Genomic DNA, 21,083 nt, shown 5'->3' with positions numbered 1-21,083 from the left:
TGACTCCAGGAAATTACAACATTCAAAGGACCTGCTAATACCTGTGTTGTCATTCCTGGACACAGGTATCTGCCTTTGTGGGAAGGATATGCAACTGTTCTTTGCTGTTAAGTGAATGCAAACAGTGCCTAACACTTTCATTGGTACCTACTGAAAACTGTAGGAACATCCTCTGTTCCTCAGTGCTCATTAGCAGTGAAATTGATAACATTATCTGATTGTCCCAGCATGAACAGGGCTTTGGAGATTGATTAAATGCAGAGGCAAATTTGAGACATTAAATTAGTTGCAGAAGTGGTTTTTTATGAGTGGACTAGGGAAAGTAGTACTGATTGCTATTGCAAAGTAAGCCACAGGGGTCTTTGTCCTTTACCTCTACAGAGGCTTAAATGTATTGTGACATTTTGTTTCCTCCATGACTCTGTAATGAAGAGGGATTAGGTTGTGGTCGTGGAAAGGAACAGCGTGTGGGTATGTGTCAAGAGATTTGTGTTGTGCCTTGGCTGTTTCAGATGGACTCCCTACTTATATTGAGGTAAGCACCTTTGCCTCTGCTCTCCATCTACAAAATGAAGCTAATGTGACTGCAGCTGCCTGGGGACATCAAGAGGCTTGATGTTAAAAGCTGATAATGACCACCAGCAAGTGAGCCTCTGGAGACGGATTATACTAAACAGATTTTTTGACTTAGAAAAAAATCTGCAATCCTTTATGATCTCCAAGAGTGGTAGAAGTTGTGGAGCTAGTGCGTCAGGGTTAGGGAGACTTTTGAGTGTCTAAGAAATGCAGAGCTGGGTTGGAAGGCTCTCTCTCTTTGTACACTGAAGAGTGTTTGGAAGCCTAGGAGCTAGAGACAGTGCAGGCACTTCTGTAAGGCTTTGAGAGGAAGCAAGATCACTGATTTTTGTGTCAAAAGTTTACAGAAATGGCTGGCCTGGGATTTCTCTGAGTGAGAGAGCAGCCTACTGTATGTTTCTCTTGGATTTAGGGAAAGAATATTCCCATTTCTTCTTAGCATAATTTGCTCACTTGCAAAATTTAATTCTCTCTGAAGTTGATTGACCTGCTGGAAGAGGTCTCCAAACCTCAACCACTTGCAACCTTTTCTGTCACAAAGGTCATGTTGGTATTTTTTAAGTGCCTCTTGGATCCTTGTTCTGGCAGTGCTGTATAAAACCAGAGACCATTCCTGTGTGCAGGCTGAGGGAATGGCTCACATCCATAACTGAAGCATTTAAAATTAACCACTAGGATTAAACTTTGTATTAGTGATTCAAGAATCCCTGTCTAGTAACTAAACAGAAATCCTGTTTAGTAACTAAACAAAATAGAAAAGGAATGACCTGGAGACTACTCTAGTTATTTTAAGGATAAATAAAGGACTTCAGTTGTGTTGTTTTTCATTGGTGTCAGTTTTTGATGGGGCACTATCAGCTCCCAACCTCCTCTCTGGGGTGCAACCAGCTGAGCAGTGATGTTAAGCATAGTATTTGCACCACGCTTTAGTACCAGGAAGCCTCTTGTGGCAATGAGTTTAACTTCCCTTTTCACTTCCCCCTCCATGGTCTCTCACTTTCAGCAGTATTGGTATTACTTTCAAGGTCTGATTCTGCTTTGCTGCAGCATCTGCAGCACCTGTCAGCCTCACTGCACAGAGAGCATGGGACTGGGTTATAGGGATCTGAAGCTTTTTGCACAAATTGAAGTACCGTGCTCGTTGCAAGTACAATTCATTTTGTTTTCCTCTGGAAAAACTCAACAGGGTAAGATAGTATCTTGTAGTGTTCTTGTTCTGTTTCCTTAGTGACATCTCTGCCATCTTGTCTAAATGAATAAGAGCCAGATCTGCAGTTTTGTCTTGAAAGGTATTAAAAATGAACTCCAGCTGCTTTTGTTCTGGTGTATATAAATAGTTAGCTCTACTGTATGCTACAGAACTAGAATTTGTTTTCTGTTTTCTGGCTGTTGGTGGTGCTGATATACGGCAGAAATGCTGTAGTCTGCATTTTGCAAGCAGTGTTGAAAGTGTGGAGCAGAAACTAATACAAATATGGCTATTAAAGTATATAATAAATTAGGAAATGCTGACCTGGATGTGATAAGATACAAATAGGTAACATCGAGGAGTTGTGCTTACTAGGGCTGTTTCTCCACAGGCATAATCAAGTAGTGATTCTTATGTTCTTTCACTCGTCTTCTCTCCCTCCTGCATATTTTTCTGTCTTCTCTCCAACCTAATTTTTTTAACACATTTCTTCCTACCACATCAGCCTTGAAATCTGAAGACCGGCTTTTTGAGGGGGGATTATTTCTTTAGAGAGAAGGACTAACAGTAGAAATTGGACATAGCTCATTGTTTTCTGAGGGAAATGGCACAGACCCAAATGAAGCATACTGACTTACACATGTCAAGGACATACTGCTGAAAGTCCCGTCTCCAGATTTTGAGTGTACGGGCTACTTCTGCAGACATTTCTGCCTTGGGAGGTGTTCAACATGAAGCATGTTAGTGAGATTTGAGATTGTGGCAACTAAAGTACACTTGAGAGAGGTTTGTTTGAAACCTCTGTGTTTATTTAGAAGGACCTTTTGAAGTGTGTGCTTTTTTTCCAGCTGGGAAGGACAGAGGGCTGAGGGTCAGACTGTCTTACAACCAGCTCACCTCTGCCAGCATGCAGCTGCCATGTGCTTGGAAGAAAGCATTGTAATCCTTGGGGCTATGAGCAGAAAAGGTGTTGTGCTTCAGTTTGATTACCGTTTTCTGAGTTTGTAAGGCTCCTATTGTTTATTGCTTGGTGTATTAGGGTTTTAGTAGAGTGAAGGTCACCCATCTGTGACTTTGGCTTTGTTACATGATTGTGAGTGACACACCCCTTCCCCCAGCTTGCTTTTAAATTCAAAAAGAAAGGTTACAATTTGGAGCCTGAGATTTTTTTTTTTGGTGAAGAGAAGTCATGTCTTTCCTCTAAGGAAACACCTGGAAAATTAACATTTTATGGTGTGCCAAATTAGCTCCTTTAAAACTGCAAGGTGAGAAAGGTTGTTAACTCAGAGGCTCACAGAGGATTTCTTCAGCTCAGTGAAATACCTGTATGGCCAGCAACAAGTAGCTCTGAAGACAAGATCAACATTTTGCTTGTATTGATCAGTTCTTCCCACTCACAAGACTTATTTAAACCCTGAATACCAGCAATAAAATAAAGCCTTGGAAGGTTTGAATGAACTACTAGTGAAAGAAATGTGGAGACTCCAGGGTCAAATTTAGCCTTGATGTTACTATTCTGGAATTTTGTTCCCAAACACTTAGGTGTGTATCTGCATTATCTGTGTATGTTTTGTTTGCATGTAGTCTTTTTAAAATAAGAGATACCTACTCACTAAGTGTTTACACCAAGTCAGCTGTAGGGAAGGTTTGGGACTGGGAAATAATTTAAAACTCTCAATCTGTCATGCTGGTAAAATCTATCCAGAAGGTCAGCAGCCCCTCTATTTGATATGCATGGCTCTTACCCAGGAACCATAAGGAGGAAATAAATAAAAAAGAGGTAACTTTTTGAGTCTTGTGTCAAGTCTGAACATCATCTTGATTAATTACGGTTGATATGTAGCTAAAATACAAGCTACTCTTATAAGCTTCTGTATTGTAAGGCTGGAGAAAAGCTGGAGCAAGAGGCTAAAACATTATCTTCAGGGCTACCATGACCTCAGTCACTCTTTGTCTGATTTAAGATTTAAACAAATAAACAAAACAGAACATTCTCAGTAAGAACTATAGTTTGTATTAAACTGATACTAGGCAAGGCGGTGCGTAGTACCAAAGTTCAATTAATGACTTTGTATGAGGATTTGCCACACTCTTGTCTTCAAGTGCCATTATAATTTTACATACTTTAAAAGATAAGATGCTGTGCTGATTAAGTTTGTTCTGCTTCATTTTTTACCTGTTAAGAAAAACCTTGCATGCTGAGTAAGAAAATGGGTTGTTCAATAAGCATGTCATCTTTCAGTGCCCTTATACTTCAGTGAGGAATTGGAATTACTAAATTCTTGGCAGTGATGGGGCCCATCAGCTTCTATGTTGCCTGATTTGGGAGATTTATGTTCAGTTATCTAAAATCCCACAGTGATGAAACTTAATATCCAGGTTTTCAGGCTAAATGCATGAATTTTTTTTAGTATAAAATGTTTCTGATCTGTTAAGCTGGTTCTGGAGATATAAAGTGATAGAAGACTGCTAAAAGTTGACATGTACAAATGATTATTTTGGTTTCTGAAGATACTGTTCCAAATGGTTTGGCCAGCTATGGCTCCCAGCCTCATAATAAAACTGTTGAATAAAGAGACCTCACTTTCCACATTATGGAATATCACAGACTTGAGCAAAAGCTGGGTGGGTGTCTCGAGTAGTACAAGCGTGGTGCGGTGATGAGGGAGCAAAGGTGGGAGGCTCAGAGCTGTGGGAAGGCTTCAAGCAGAGCCCAGACCTCATTGGGGTACCTCGGGCTACTTTGCCAAACAGCAACAATTCCAACTCTTCATTCCCATTTCTGGCAGTGGGCACTGCAAGGGAGAAAGCAGACCCCTGGGGAGGTGTTTGAACAGGTGTCTGGTTTAGATAGGAACTTAATCAGTGTGTTTTAAATGTCAACTAAGGCATGTGCTATGGTGTTGCCAGGGAAGAGTGCCTCTTTAGGACCTCTTTTTCCAAATTGAGCCTTGTACTAATGAAACACTTGCATATGCTGTATACGAGTGTGGTGCTTTTTTTTTTTTTTAATTAGTCCCCGCTGTCTCAGGGATGCTGGAGAAAGAACATGGGGTTTGTCACTCTTGAGGTTAGTATCTGGGTTTTCTCAGAGTGCTAGGATTTCCCTGGTATGGATCACTGTAACAAGTGATGTTGCTTACAGAGCAAACAGCACCTAAATTCACAGGGACTTCACTGAATGGCTTGTCACTTTTGGTCTCTCAGACACTTAACAGGATTCTCAGCCCCAAGTTTTGAATCTGGCCTTCCAATGGGATACGGTGAGGCTGTAGGGGTTAAACTGCAAAGGAACACGTGCATAAATCATTCTTTTTTTTTATGAAAGGCAATTTAGGAATCTAAAATTGCCACGGGGAGGAAAAAAGTTCTGTATTCATATTATACAATTTCATGAGATTCTTCTTATTTTTGTTGTAGGGGAAGGGGAAAGCCCCATGACCTTTGCAATGTGACATAAATGTCATCTTTCTTCTAATGAAGAGTACTACAGGTTGATTGCTTTGTGGTTTTGAAATCATGACAGAAATAAGCCTGAGGAAAAAGAATAGGGTGTTTTGTCCCTATCCTATACTGTCTCAGAACCACCCTCAGAGAAACTAGTAGAAAGTGTTTCTTGATCATGGAAGATGGATGGGCACATGTATCTGTATGGCCAGTCTTCGCGAACGAAGATTTGGGAAAGGTCTTTACCCTTCGAGCCTGCGCAGTGGATTTTTTAGGTGAGACACAGTGTGCGCTGAGCTGAGCCCACCCTTTAATCCTAAGGTTCATCTGCCGGGGCCGAGCGAGCTCGGACGGTGGCAGTGAGGTCCTCAGGACGTAGGTTTGTTTAGAGTGACCTTCTCTTAGATGGATGGCCTTACAGGGCTGACGAGCTCCATCTGCCCGGGGGACTACTCTGACCGGGAATTGAACCCGGGCCGCGGCGGTGAAAGCGCCGCATCCTAACCACTAGACCACCAGAGGGCCCACATGGCAAGAACTAAACTACCAGCTTTCAAATTTGTATCAATTTTGCCTCTGGGTTTGAGATGTTTACAACAGGTTTTAGCTTGAAGTGCAAAACTGTGGTTGTAGGCAAATACGGCATTTTTGCTGCTGAAAAGAAATATATAATGTGGTGTGTGAAGTAGATGTACTTTTCTCATTGCCTAAGCAAGCCAACTAAAAATATCCAGTTGCTGTGTATTCAAACATCAGGACTTTTAGTACAGTCTGAATGCCAACATACAGGGAAGCTGTATTCTAGGTATTTTCACTTCAGCAGAAGAATAGAAGCAAGCTCCAAGACTTGCTACCCTATCCTGATTATTTTTGTTCAAACTGGAGAAGCTAATCTATTTTAATCTCATTACTTCCCCCTCAGCTCTACTAATTGAGCAGTTTGTGTGCATCCTCTGAAGGTGAAAATATACACTCAGTGAAAGGAAATTTTTTTGATGTTGTCAGATATTGTCAGATTTTGATAATCATTGGATTGCTGTGTGCTTATCTTTCTTTGTTGCCACAGAAAATACCTACAGCCTCTGCAACCTGTGCTAAGTGCTTTAGTATATCACCAATAACCTGAAAATTTTCATTTTTAAGGCTAGATCTTGTCCTAGCTTCAAATTAATGACTACCTAGTGTTTGACAACATTCTACCCTCTGGTTTCTGAAAGTCATTTTAGGGCTGATACAGCTGTCAGAAATGTGGTCTGTGTTCTTGTTCTTCTAAAATAAAGTTGCATAAGAAAAAGTTAAAATAGAAATAAGTCTTCTCTGCAGTCTGCAAAGAGACCAGGCTGAAAATTGTATGAGGTGTGGCCTTATTACATATTAGGGTTAAATCTGGACTCTTGAGTTTGCTCTTGTGGTACTTCAGCTCCATCTACAAGGAATAAAGGAGTCCTCCTCAAAATGCGCCTAGTGGTTCATCCTGTGAAATCTTTTTCTGCTACTGATCAGTACTTTATGATCAAGCGAAAGTTTCAAGCTACTTACAGTGATAACTGGTGTGATGGGAAGGATAGTGGCTTTCACTTCCCATGTGGTTAGTGGTTAACTCATCCTCTGGGTTTTGATTGACTTTAGTAAGTAGAGATTTTGGGATTTCAAATCTTCTTATGAAAAAGTGGCTTGGTTTATGCAGAGTTTCTGGAAATTAGTGTTCTACAGGAGCAAAGAGAGGATGGGAATGTGATTGTCTATATGGAGGTGCATTCTATCCAGAAATCTGTGGAATGTGTGAAGGCAGAAGTGTATCGGAAGAAGGTAAGTCATCTCCTTTGTGGTGTACTCTCTTCCCTGTATTTGCTATCTTTCAGTTTTAGCAAATCATGTCATAGTTGTGTGCTTTAGTCCATACTGTAAGCACTCTAAGTTTTCCTGAGTGCCTGAGTCTTGTTTAAATGACCAAGCAGCACATTCTGTCTCCACAGGGCATATTTTTTAGTGTGGTGTTCAGGGAAAGAATGTGCAATTAGAACTAACCCATTAACTGTAATAACTCTTTATGTACTACACTGAATGTAGACCCCTGCGAGGGTTGAGGCATTACCAATTAGCCTACATCTGTCCAGCAACAAGGTTCTCTTCGATCTCTTAAGTCTAATCTAATTTTATTTGTAAGTAAAGTTGCAAAGTGCAGTTTGAAAGTGATAAATAGAAACACTGCGAAATGGCCCTTAATTTGGTATTGTAATTGTTGGAGGATATGTTTTTTTTATACTGCATTTTCTACTGTAAAGTGACTTAAGCGTTGTCAGCCAAGCTGGCATAACTCAAGATATGTTGGGTACTAACAATTCTTACAGGTAATAAAAGAAATGCGTTCTGTAAAAGTACATGTGCTGTGATTTGGGGACGGACATTTAATAGGTTAGTATCACAATCTTTTATTCACAGCCATTCTAGTAAGTATGTTGATGGAATAAAATGAAGGCTTCTTCAGATGGAGGTGGAAAAGCTGCCATGGATTCTGGTGAAGAGATGGTAGGGAAACTCAGCATACCTTTCATCTACAAGTCTGCTCCTCTTCTAGAAGAAATTTTGCATTATTAAAATCATAGGACATCTGAATACTATTATTTAAAGATATCTGCAGAGATAGTTCTCCTTTCCTTCTGTTTTAATCTGAACATAAGGCCATCTGAAGTTACTGTAGCATGTCTATTAGGGATGTTATAGTTCATGAATATATGGAGGGTGAACTGTTCAACAGGGCTCAAAAAGCAGGAAAACAAAGCAAATACATAAAAACTTGTCATCAATAGGGACTTACATAAAAGTAAATTCACTTTTTCTGTAGCTCTCTTGTAAGAGGCTGTTGAGGAAGAACTATTGTTTGGTGAGAGCCACACCAAGAAATAGGTCAAAAATAATTTTTAAAATATTTACAGAGTAAGGGAATGCATGCACAGCCATATTATGTCACAACCTTACTGATCTCTTCTCTGTGGTAACCAGTGATAGGACCCGACGTCATGGCCTGAAGTCGTATCAGGGGAGGTTTAGGTTGGATATTAGAAAAAGGTTCTTCACCCAGAGGGTGGCTGGGTACTGGAACCGACTCCCCAGGGAAGTGGTCATGGCACCAAGCCTGACAGAGTTCAAGAAGCCTTTGGATGATACTCTTGGGCATGTGGTATGACTCTTGGGAATGAGTGCCGGGCTAAGAGTTGGACTCGATGATCCTTGTGGGTCCCTTCCAACTCGGCATATTCTGTGATTCTGTGAAGCTGAACTACTACAGCTGTGGCAGAACAGGCAGCGGGTTCAAGCAGCCTGGAATCACAGAAATTATATGCAAATTATGCCGTGCATGAAAGAGCCTTACAGTATCTTCTTTATGTATTCCTGGCATGTCTATTTTTCATGGAATGTTAATAGTCGTAATGGAGTCTTCTGTAAAGCTCTGGTCCTGCAAAAGAAGAAGCTAGGAGTACCTTAATAAAGAGGGGGAGCAACCCTGCTGAGCTAAAACTTGCTGTTGTCCCATTGCATCAGATCTTCTTGGTGTGTGGGCATGTGGTCTTTTTCCTATCAACAAGCCCTGTGGTTCTTTCTCTTTGTTGTTGTTCTGTACAACAAAATAGACTGTAGGGAGTGGTTTCTCTCTGACTTTTATTGGGAACTATGCATATGAATTCCTGGATTTTTCTTCCTAATGTTATTATTGTCCCTCCACTGACTAGAGTTGTGAGCACAGTGAGACTATATGAAGCAATAGGGTAGTAGGATGAATATAGTCCTGGATTAGTTTCACTCACTTTATTCTTTTTCCCTGTCCTCTTTACTTATTTTATCCACTTTGGCTGGTATTATAGTCATGTCTTCCACTCCAAAGCCTTCATTTCAGTTAACAGCCTTTTCACTGTTACCATAGAGTCCCATTACCTTTGTTTCTGTTTACAGTGTGAATAGATGTCCATCATTACATTGTCAATAATGACATGCATCAGTAACACAATAAATTGTCTGGGGAACTAGTCAGCTTCTAAGAAGAAATGTGCTGTGGCTCCTAATGCCTCCAAGAAAAGGAATTTCATCGGGGATGAAAACTTTAGTGAAGGACAGAGTAGCCAGCATAGTGCATTTGGAAAATACAAAACCTGTGAGGGACAAGTAAAACAAGAGTAATGGAAATCTTTAATTTCCCTCATGTGATTGGGTGAAGGTAATAAGTTGTGATGTAGAAACCAAGTGCTCACCGATAGCTGGTTCATGAAGCAGTTGATCAGCCACCCTGTAAGTGGATGTTGGCTTTGTGCCAAGTGATGTGTAGGTCCTGAATCCTACACTGTATTATGAGGACTATAATGTACTTTGTTTCAGCACCCTTGTTAGAGCAAGGGAAGCCAAAAAATTCGTTACAGTTGTCCTCAATGAGGAGAAAGGTAGTTGTGTAAAAATGAGGAAGTATATTACCAACAAGCTAACATGAATACTATTTAAGGATACTCCACCCGTTAGAAGAGTTTGCAGGAAGTCATGATGATTTCTTTTTCCTCAAGCAGAGGTTATCAAAAGTTAGAAGAATCTGTCAAGAAGCTGAAGTTATGTTTGAAAAAACAACAACAAAAAGTCCTACTCTGGCAAGTTGTATATAAAGCCAACTAACGTACTCAAATTTTTGTGTTTGTCCTATCAACTACCAAAATGTTTCAAAACTTATTAAAATCATTGTCACGTTTCTTCAGATGCATCAGGAGCATGAAACCTGCTTCAATATGTGTAGGAATAATAGGTGATTGGGGTATAACAGTGTTGTAGTTTGACTCGTATAGCCTCCCCTGGGGCTGGAAATGGTTAATCCCAAGTAAGTTTCCAATGCAGAGACCAATGGACAGCTGCGTTTCGCCCCTGTGAAATTAGCATATTACAACAACCAGAAAGGAAGTTGTTGGCAGAGAGAGAATCGGAGCCATGAGGGGTGGCCAGGGGCCCCTGGGCCTCCGTGGCCTTGGTTTGGCCAGGGCTGAGACAGTTTCTTCGCCGTTTCCCCCCCACTGTCCTGAAGAGGCCGTGGCGTGGGGCTTGAGAGGCCAGCCAGGGGCTGGAGGCAGCCCCCCCCGGCAGGCAGGCATGGCACTGGAGCTGAGCCAGAGATGGGCCGAGGGGTGGCCTGGAGTGGGTCAGGCCAATAGTCATGACCCTGGAGAAGCAGTGGTGATCATGCAGAGCTGGAAGAATTCCAGCTAGAGGAGAGAGAAAATTTCAAGCAGTCTCGCTGCCACTTCCCCCACAATGGTGGGAGAGGAGGCGACCTGGAGCTGAGACTGAAACCTGGAGACAGGCTGAGGGGCTCAGAGGTGCCCCCTTGAGGGCAGCCGAAAACCGAAGGATGAGGAGTGTGGGGGGAATGACCCCCCTTGCCATGTGAAGTTGAGCTGATGTAGCAGCTGAGATAGAGAGAAGCAAAACCAAGCAGGCCTTTTCTGGGTCAGGACTTTTGGTGGAAACTATTTGGGGTATAAAGACTGAGCAAAAACCCAGAAATCCTGCAACCTGGAGAGGAAGAGTGGGCACCCTACTCTCTGGGAGGAACCTTCATGAAACAGGGAGAAAGGACTCAGAAGCCAATCCCCTTTAACTCATGATGAAGACCTGGTGCAACAAGTGTTCCCTTGCAGTCCAGGAGGACACCTTGGCAGAGGCCGAGGAGATGGTGGGGGTGCAAAAGACCCCTTCCCTGATACCCCAATGAGAGAGACTTTAGCTATCGTCCTGAAGGGTTTTCTTCTGAACTAATGGGGGAGGACCCCCAGGGGTGGTAGAAGTTGTATTAATACTGTGTATTTATTTGCTTTTTAGTTTCTATAGTCTTTATTCTGTTAGTAATGAATTTTGATATAATTTCCTCATGCTGAGTTATACCTGTCTGAAACCTTCTCTCTCTTACATTGAGGCAAATTGCGGGGGAGCTTGGAAATTGGATTTTTGGGAGCTTTCAAACCATGACAAACGGGAATACTCTAACTTATCAAGGACAGTGCAAGGAAATTTCATTAATTCTTTGCATTGTTGTTCTCTATGGAATAAGCTAGGGAAATTTGCCATGCCAGAACCCTTTCTGTGGGGTACCCTTGACAAAGTCTTTCTGAAAGTGAAGTGGCTGTAGAAGGTTAAAATGAACAGCAATCACCAAAACTAGATTGTACTTATCCAAAAGCTTCAGAGGGACTCCAGCTTACAGCACTGTGTGACCTCTGGCCTTTGTACCTGAGGAGCAGGATACATAGGATAAATATGATGCCCAGCTTCAAGACGTTTCCAGCACGGTTTGTGGAATTCTAGGCCTGTAAGTCTGGAATTCTAGGCCTGTAAGTCTGGAATTCTAGGTCTGTAAGTCTGATATAAGTACTTGGTACAGTGTAGAAACTATAATAAAAAGTAGAATTAGAGGATATCTAGATAAGTATTGTGTGCTTGGAAAGAGTTAGGATGCACATCTGCCTTGCAAATGTATTACTGTTCTCTGTGGGAGTCAACACACTTGTAGATAAAGATGATGTGTGGTGCAGTCTACTTTATCAGACACCTTTGTAAAAATCAGTTTCTTCGTTAAAGGATTTTAGGAAAGCTAAGCAGTTATGACACCAGAAGGACAGTTCTGATTTGGATAGATAATTTGGCTAAAAGTTTGAAAACAAGGTCAATGGTCAGGTCTTACAGTGGAAGGAGATTACAAACGATTGTGTGATGGGATCTGTGTGCTCAATGGCTCCTCTCACAAATGGCTTGGAGAGAAGCTGCTGGTGATACCAAGTTATCAAAGTAGCAGTGGAAAGGGTGAAGTCTGGCTGGAGAACTGCAGAAGGACCTCATGAGACTGAGTGACTGGCTAATAAAATGTCAGATGAAACTCACTTTGGGTAATGATAAAGTATGCACGTGGGGAACAAACAATCCAGTTTGCGTAAAAGATGAGCAGTGAGCTGAGCTCATACTGGGAATTGGGGTATCTGAAGTGAGAACCTGAGGTTTTACTGGATAATTCTGTGAAAAATGTCAATTTAATCACTAGTGGTTAAAAACGCAAATCAAATATGAGGGCTTAAAAGGAATACAGAACAAAACATGACTTAACATGTAAATAAATTGTTTGCCTGCCTCTGAATAATGTGTGAAGGTCTGATCTCTATATTTAAAAAATAATGTAGGAGAGCTGGAAAGGTTTGGAGAAGGACAGCAAGGATGATCAAAGGCACAAAAAATCTTTTGTAGAAGGCTATGACAAAGTGAGCTGGGACTCACTTTGGAGAGAGACAACTGAGTAGTCTCTGATACAAGACTGTCAGAAGTGGTGTGTAGAGGGCTGAATATTCACTTTGTTGAATATTCACTGTGTGTTCCAATTCCAAGAACTGCTGGGCATCAAAAGAAGCTGATAGGAGAAAGGCTTAAAGAAAAAAAGTTGAATCTTCCTGCAAAGGGTATCAGACATGTGGACCATTTTGTTAATGGGTGTCCTGAACACATTTATGTAATTTTGATGGAAACTGGATAAGTTAAGAGAAAGTTGGTGTTGGGGATTACTAACTACACAGAAAACAGAGCAGCTCATGTCCCTGAGCTAAAACAATGGGAGGTTGGGACAAAGTTAAGGATGCCATACTTATTTGGTACTTGATCTTCTCTAATTATGTCTCCCGCTGAATGCGAGTTATGGTAGACAGTGCTGGATTTCTAGTTGGGTGTAGTACAGCCACTCTCCCCTGATGGAGTAGACCAGGGGCTCTGGTTTGAGCAGCACCATGACCTGGTCACAAGACCAGGCAGCTGCAGCAGCTCTGGTGGCCACTGTACAAAGTGCAGAAGACAGCAAGGTTTGTAGTGCCCAGCCCCTTTGCTGCTCTTTCACCCATGTTTAGGATGGACACCAACAATTAGCAGTGAGTTTTCCAGTATTTTGTGAGTGCTTTTCACAGATGTTCAGGATGACATGTAGCACAACTACTGAAAAAAACACCTTATATAGATTTGGCTGGTGAGTTTTTGAGGCTGTTTCTCTATACTGAGTGTATTGCAATCTGGGTGTTGCCCTGCAATTTGCTCTCCAGTCTTCAGAGGAACAGTATTCAGTGTGTTCAGAGTGCTGCATAATGCTTTTGCAAGATTTCTTTTTTTTTTTTTCTGTATTGGTGAGACTTAATTGGCTTTTTTCGTTATCATTTATTTTCATACACAGCTTCCAGAGCCTCTTTCAATCTCCCTGAAGTCAGGGAGAATCTTTCCTTTGACCTTCCCAGCTTTGGATTCAGTCCAGCAGTTTGCTGCTTGCTGAGCTGTGGTCTGCTTTGTTAACTCTAGAGATGCAGTCCTGGAGCACCAATTTACACAGCCTGCACCTGGAAGTTTTGATAGCTAAATGGGGTGGAGACACAGGAAGCTGTGCAGAGGGAAAACGTGAATTTATATTTTTACCGTAAATCATTGGAACTGGTGTGTATTTCCATTTCTGATTTCTGGACATGGAACTAGTAAAAGAACAGAGTAAAGTGTATGTTCACCTATTCTTTTCCCTTTGTAAAAATAAAACAACTACAGACCTTGTGCCTATTAGGAATTAAGTAGCAGCATGTTCTTTTTAACCACTTTCCATTAAAGTGGGTGAGAAACAAAGGTTTATGTGGAACGCTCAACCTGGATTTGAATCTGTGCTGAGATGTCACAGACTGTGAGTGTCAGAGTTTTGTGTCCAGTTTGTAAAATCTTGGATAAAGTGGCATCCTGAAGGAGGACATCAAGGCAAGATCACATGTTTTAGCATCACTGATCAACTTGGTTAACATCTGATAACCACACTTATGACTCGTCGAGGTCAGACTACTGCTGTGCAGATGTGAGCTGTTATGTTAATCCTGTAGCTGCTCTGTCTCGCTGTGCTCACTCTGCTTGTCCAGCAGCTGCTGCAGCATGGGTGAGGGGCTGTTCAGATGCTCCGCAGGGATGGCTGACTGCCTTGTCTTGGTGGTCAGGATGGATCTGCCAGAATCACAGCTCTTGCTGCTGAGGTGCTCTAAGCTTACAATGCTGGGCTAGGACTGTGGTGGGAGTGATACAGAATGATTTTTGTGAGCTGCCAGGTGCCAGGAACACACACATACTTTTTGGTCTTTTAGTTGAGCATCTTTTTTTTTTTTTCCTTTCCCCCCTAAATATCCTTGTCTGACCTGCTCTCAATGTCCCTCGAATACTGGTACTTTGACACCCAGCAACACTGCTGTGGTTAGTCTGCTTGATCATGGCTGCTGTCTGCACTTTCTGTAAGAGGTCACTGGAGCTCAGCTGCTGTGAGAGGCTTCTCAGAGCCGTGTTTATACCTGTATCTTCTGTTATCAGCTGGATACTCAGTTCTTCATCCTGGAAAGCTACAGCTGGATCTGCGAAATGCAGTTTCTGGGAGCTTTCCTGTGTGTCATTCATTCAAAAGCAGATGCTGGCAGCCCTCATAACAAAACTACATCTGTATTCCTGGTCTTGAGCAGAGCTGCAGATGTGACTGACTGCAGGGAAACTGAGAGGAAGCTATCTAGCGGAAAAAAAAAAGATGCTTGCCAATGAAAATGAGAAAAACTTAGGAAAACATTCCATGTTACCGTCACAGAAATAGATGGCACAAGTAAGGGGACTCCCAAAATGGGTGAAATGGCAAACAAAACAATTATAGGAGGGAGAGGGAAAGTAATAAGGTTTGCAGGAAAATCAGATATGTGGATGAAGTTATTTTCAAAGTCCATTTTAAAGGCTGGGAGCAGGCAGCCATTTTTGAAAATCTTGTCTTTGGACTTCTCTTCTTCAGACTTCTCTTGTAGCTGTATGTTTTCTATGGTTTTAGCTGAAGAATGGATGTTTTTGATCTGCCAGCCAGTGTACCTTCCTGTCTGGACTGCTCTATCTGGAATCTGCAGACGGTTTTCCTGCCCACACAGGAGACTCTGACTAACAAGGGGACTGTGTACAGCCCCTCTATTCATTCTTTCAGGGTGGACTAATATGTTAATTAGACACCATTTTGCAATGAAAAGCAAGCAAAACACATCTGCCTCTCAGGCCCTTGATATTAGCCAGCCTGCTTTTTACTGGTGCATGCGGCTGCCGAATATGGCCCTGAGTTGTGCTTGCCAGTTCATGTTCTTAAGAGTGAATATTCCTTTCATACACTGAGCTGAAATAGCATTCTTCAACACAACAGAGCCCATTTTGTTGAACTGCTTAGTGGGAACTAAATGTTACCAGATTCCTGGGCTAATGAAGGGTTTCTAAGTCTTCATACTAGCAATAAAGAGAATGAAATTAATAAGGATCTTTCCTGGTGAGTTAAAGGGGCTCTGCACTGGGCTCAGTGGCCATTCCCACACCAAATTTTAATGTGGCCTTCAGGAGGGACATGAGACCAGGTTTGTGAAGTAGACCATTGACCTGTTGGAGAATATACAGACTGTTATGGCAACTAAGGTAGTATTTTACAGACGAAAAGCTGATGTCTATGCATTGAAGGACGCTCAAATGCACACTTGATGATCATATTAGTGCTTTATTGCTCTTCCTGATTCACAGATCACTGCAAGAGTGATCACTGCAAGAGTAGAGAGGATATCTCACTCCTAATGTTGACCCGTCTCTTTCTACAGTGATCCTGGGATTGTGACTTGGGGTGTAGATGGGGCTTTTAGGCAGGTTTTTGTGTCTGGCTTCAGTACAGACACTGCCTGTCCCTGGTTCACTGAAGCCCCAGATGTCCTCCAGGAACTGGGCATGAAGGAAGGCTGCATGCCAAGGCAAGGGCTTACTACTATATGCTTCCTTCCATGTTTTCCCAGAGCACTGTGGAAGTAAAATGAACACGTGCATACTCTTTATTTCCCTTCAGGGGTGCAAATTATGGATGGGAAAAGACAGGTACAGAATAATTTTTCTGTTTTCTGCCAGAGTATGATCCAGCACAATTGATGCTTACTGGACTTGAGCACCAGAGTAGTTATTTACTGCTGTCTTACATCTGTGCTTACAGTAAATAACACTGGCCTGCAGGGCAATTCCCTTCTGTGGTGCCTCTGGAGCAGATCAGAACTGCACTATCTTTTGTTAAGGATGCAACTAAGTCCTAAATATAAATTTTTACTTTGAACAGCTTTTCTATGGCTTTGTGCAGTAAATGGGAATGAGTGTGTGCGATACAGGTGTCTGTGGAGCTGGTTAAAGAGAGGTTTTGCATAAAACAGACTTATGAAAGCTCAGAAACAGTACTAGCAGATAACTAAGCAGAATTAAATATGTATTATGTGATACAACATAAGAAATATGTCTGAGAAATATTTTGGAAAGTGTTTTAAAGTACTCATTATGTTTCCCAAGATAGACTGAGAAGAAATAGAATTATTTTTGATGAAAAAAATTGATCTCTCATGGCTAGACACTTCCTTTCTCTAGAAACTGATGAATATAACATCATGTTAGCTTTTGTAAATGTCATATGAAATAGATGAGGAGAGTGACTTGGTAGAAAAGCTGTAATAAATCACAAGGTGACACAGTTCTTTCTTCTTTGTTGATCATCTTCCAAGAAAGCAATTTGAGGAGGGAAAGATTACAAGTATAAAGAAAATAAAACCAAATCTCCCTCCCCTTTGTGAAGGTAGATTAAATGGGTCAGAAACCATCTTTTTCCTGAAAAAGAAAACCCAGAGGCTGCAGTGTGGTCCAGACAAAAAACTTAGTTATTTGAATAAATGGAAACAATAAAGGTGTGTAAATAGCCCATTCTGTAAGTTGGTAGTTGAACTTCTAAAGTGGAAACAAAGTCATTAGGGAAAGAAGCAAAATCAGAGGATGCTGTTAAACCAGAATTTAAGATGACACCTTGAGGTCGGGCCAGATGATCATAATAGTCAATAGAATTCTTTTATAGCACCAAACTGTGTTCGTACTTCTCCAGGAATGGTTCCATTGACTCTCAGGATTTGTGTAACTCTGTTTTTTATTCTCAGGTTGTTCCTATTAAACTCTTACTCCTGTTTCATATCATTTGCGTAGTTGGTCCCCTTTTCTTCACAGTTCACAGCTGCCTGCTGAAGGCCAGAGCCTTCAAGGTGCTTGCAAAAATAAGGGAACCACAGATGTGCCACCTATATGCCCTTTTGCAGGCTATGTGCTCCGTGTTCTGCTCAAAGGGCATGCTGGAAGAGAAATAATGCTGCTGTGCTGTGGGTGGCCTTATTTTAGATGTAGCCTATGGTGAGCTTTTCAGCTTGACATTTCAAGGGTGAAACAGCAAACTTCTGCTCAAAGATTTGGGAAGGTACTATACGTGGACTTGCACTCTGTAGCGGTTGATGTGACTACAGCAACCTGCCTTCACTTGCTTGGGTGTGAAGTGGGTCAGTATTAGCGACAGTCGAGCAGCTCCTCTGCTAATTGGTACCCTCAGGTCACTGACTGCCAGTGAGGCTGTTTACTTTCTCCCAGAGAAAAGCATTTTGGGTGGGCACTGTGCAAAAGTGCTTAGCATGGAAACTTCAATGACAAGTGAATTTTGCAGTCAGAAATCATGTGCTGAATGTCATGAAAATGAAGAGAATATATTTAAAGCATTGCCTTTAAGAGAAAGAATAAAAATTTCTTATCCCTTTGATAGCTAAAATTTTAAACTTTTAGGTGGTGACTTTCAGAAACTCTCTTTAAATAAAAGAAAACAAAATCATTCACATATGAGTCTGTGAATGTCAGAGCCAGGGCTTTAAAAAGAGATATCAACACCATGAGGTTCATTGTCCTTGCTGCTGTGCAGGTAAATTTGCTGCTGCTCTGCAGACTTGCGGAGCATGCAAGCAGCAAGCCCATGGGAGTGCTACCTCTGAGCTGGCTCCAGAATGGCCATTTTTCTTGTTATGGTGTGGTTGTGCTTGCAGCTAGCCTCAGAGTCTTGAGCTTTAACAGTTCCCATTTCTGTGGGAGAGCTGCAACATGCACTGTTTTTGTTTCTCTTTTCCTTGACTGCAGGCACCTATAACAGTTTCCTTCTGGATGGAGGGACTGAAAAAATGCTGTTGTTAAGACAGGTGCCATATACATCTGCATGCAGTTTGATTCAGTGACCTGATCATCAGTGAGGTTCCTTGAATGATCTTTTCCCTGTGTTTCTGCCTCAGGCACTAGGGTTGATGTAACACATCTCTGACTGCTTTAAACATACAAGAGTGCTGGGTCAATAAAAAAGTCAGAAAACATCTTTAAGTAAGGAAAATTCCAGTGAATGTTGTTTTCTTAACTCTGGCTGCTGACAGTGTTGTTGGGGGCTCACTCTGTGTTCTGCTGTCACTTGCAATATGCTCGGATGTGTAAGGATCTTCATGTTCTGTAATGATCCAAGACCTTCTGTATCACTCTCCACTGATCTGAAAAATAAGCAATTTCAGAGTTGTCATCAAAGCTAGAAAAAGCTTCTGAACAGTAGAGTTTCTTTTTTTTTTTTTTAAATCCTACATAACCCCTGTGTCTGAAGCACTGGAAATGTATGAGTTCAGTAGGCAACTTCAAACGATATGACACCGCAACTTCGAACTCTTCTACAATGACCCTTCTTTTGAAAAAAGTTTTTCATTTATTTTCTGGTTCAGATCACAATGTGTACATACGGATAGGATGATGGACAGCAAGGTTTTTGAATTTTAGATACATAATGAGAGTGATTTGAAATGAAGTAATTTTGCTGAAACTGGAAGAAGGGAAGTAAAATGGAGATGTGGCTAAATCATTTTCACTGGAAACTATGAAACTATCTCAGTTTGCATGATGAGTCTTCAGATTACCCTATTAAGCCTGCTGCCAAAAAGACCAGAAAGCACATACCACAGATTGCACATTTGATTTTTGTCTTCACATGTTCTTCAGGAAATAAAAGAAATAAACAACATCAGGGAAAACATAAAACCTCTTTTATGCTTGATATCAAAATAGTATTTAGCCTGTAGACTTTGTATGTGGATTAGCATTGCTAGGGGAAACTGTCCTGGGTCAATATGGTCCAGGAAACATCAGTTATGTCATATAATGTGGACCTGTGTAATAGACAGGTTCTGACTACAAATTAAAACCACAAAGAATATTCTGCTGGCATAAGGAGCAGTGGCTACTGTTCATGTGCAAATACACTGTGCGTGTGCAATAGCCAGATGTGTGGCACTGCCTAAGTAGACTGGTTAGCCCTTGTTGTGAGTTTAGTGCACTGGACTTGTTGCACATTGATTCTTCTGGTTGGGAATGTGGGGCACAGCATGCCCTCTATGGATGTCTCTGAATGGTTAGTGGAGACACTATTGAGGCAAGGCCGCTTCAGCTCCATCTTCACAGATCTGGCCAGTAGCAAGGCTGAGCATGCATTCCCACATGTACATATGCATACATGTGCACATGTCTGACCACATAGATCAACACATACAGAAAAAGCAACTCCAATGGCCTTCTTTTGGTCCTCTTTCGCTCACCAAGACAAAAGTCTTAGTGGAAAATGTGTAAATGTATACAATAGGGATCCTTCCAATGGCTGATTTTAGAATCTCTGTCCAGTTTCTAGCACCAGGCTTCTGGGTCTCCCCAGTTTTGCCACCTAGGCATGCCTGCCCCAGTCCCACTGCTGGTACATAGACCCCCTCAAAAACACAAGGAAGAGTACAGACATGGATACTGTGAATGGCCTTAGACACACTGTCTATCCAGTAGCTGGCTCTTGGATCCTTTAATCTTCAGTTGTGTCATCCACAGACACATGCATGAGTGAGTGAGTCTCTCAGCTGAACTCAGACCCCATTGTTTCTTCAGTAATTTGCTTGGACTAGTTGTCACTCCAGTAGCCAGCACTCAGGCCCTCTAATCTTTCCCATATGCAGCCCAGACTTGTGGCTGTTTTGGTATCTGGCTCCCAAGCTCTTATCCTACTTGCCGGATAATACAGCTTGACACTTACTAGCTGTTTGTTACTGACATCATCATCATCATGGCTGGGCTTCACGAACAAAGATTTGGGAAGGGCTCTACCCACACTTGTTGCAAGCGCTCGTGGCTAAAAAGGCACAGCAGAAAGACTCCTTAGGTTGTATATTCTGCAAGACATGATTCTTTCTGTGTTGTCTTTTCTCCTCAAGAGTGATCCTGCGTGCATTCTCAAAGGAAACAGCAGCGTTATAGATGGTGTGTCTCCAGGCCTCCCGATTTGAGGCCAGAGTAGACCAGTTATGATGATCAATATGGCCAAGGCTGAGATGTTGTTTCAGGGAGTCCTTGAATCTTCTCTTCTGGGCTCCTCTCTTGTGGTAGCCAGTGGCAAGTTCACCATAAAGCACGATCTTGGGGAGGCGATCTTTCATCCTTGAGACGTGTGGTGGCGGTAGATGACCCATGATTCAGATCTGTATAAGAGAGTAGACAGCACAATGGCTCTGTAAACACTGATCTTTGTACTTTTCTTCAAGTGTTTATTTTGCCAAACTCTTTTATGAAGCTTTCTGAAAGCACTGTATGCCTTTGCTAACATGTTGTCTATCTCTCCATCAATCTTACCATCCGAGGAGATGAGGCTACCTAGGTAATTACACTGCTGGACTGATTTGAGCTCTGATTCACCAATGGTGATATGGGGATGACAGAAGACTTCCTGAGGTGCAGGTTGATAGAGAACTTCTGTCTTCTTTAAGCTGACTTCCAGCCCAAAGAGCTCAGCGGCATCTGCAAAGCAGGATGTTAAATGCTGCAGGGCTGCTTCTGTGTGGGCAACAAGGGCGGCGTCATCAGCATAAAGCAGCTCCCGGACAAGATGGTTTAAGGTCTTAGTGTG

Source organism: Chiroxiphia lanceolata, chromosome 3 (assembly GCF_009829145.1).
Source record: "Chiroxiphia lanceolata isolate bChiLan1 chromosome 3, bChiLan1.pri, whole genome shotgun sequence".
Classification (NCBI taxonomy): Eukaryota; Metazoa; Chordata; class Aves; order Passeriformes; family Pipridae; genus Chiroxiphia; species Chiroxiphia lanceolata.
The sequence above is the reverse complement of the archived record's forward strand: the minus strand, read 5'-3'. Positions refer to the sequence as shown.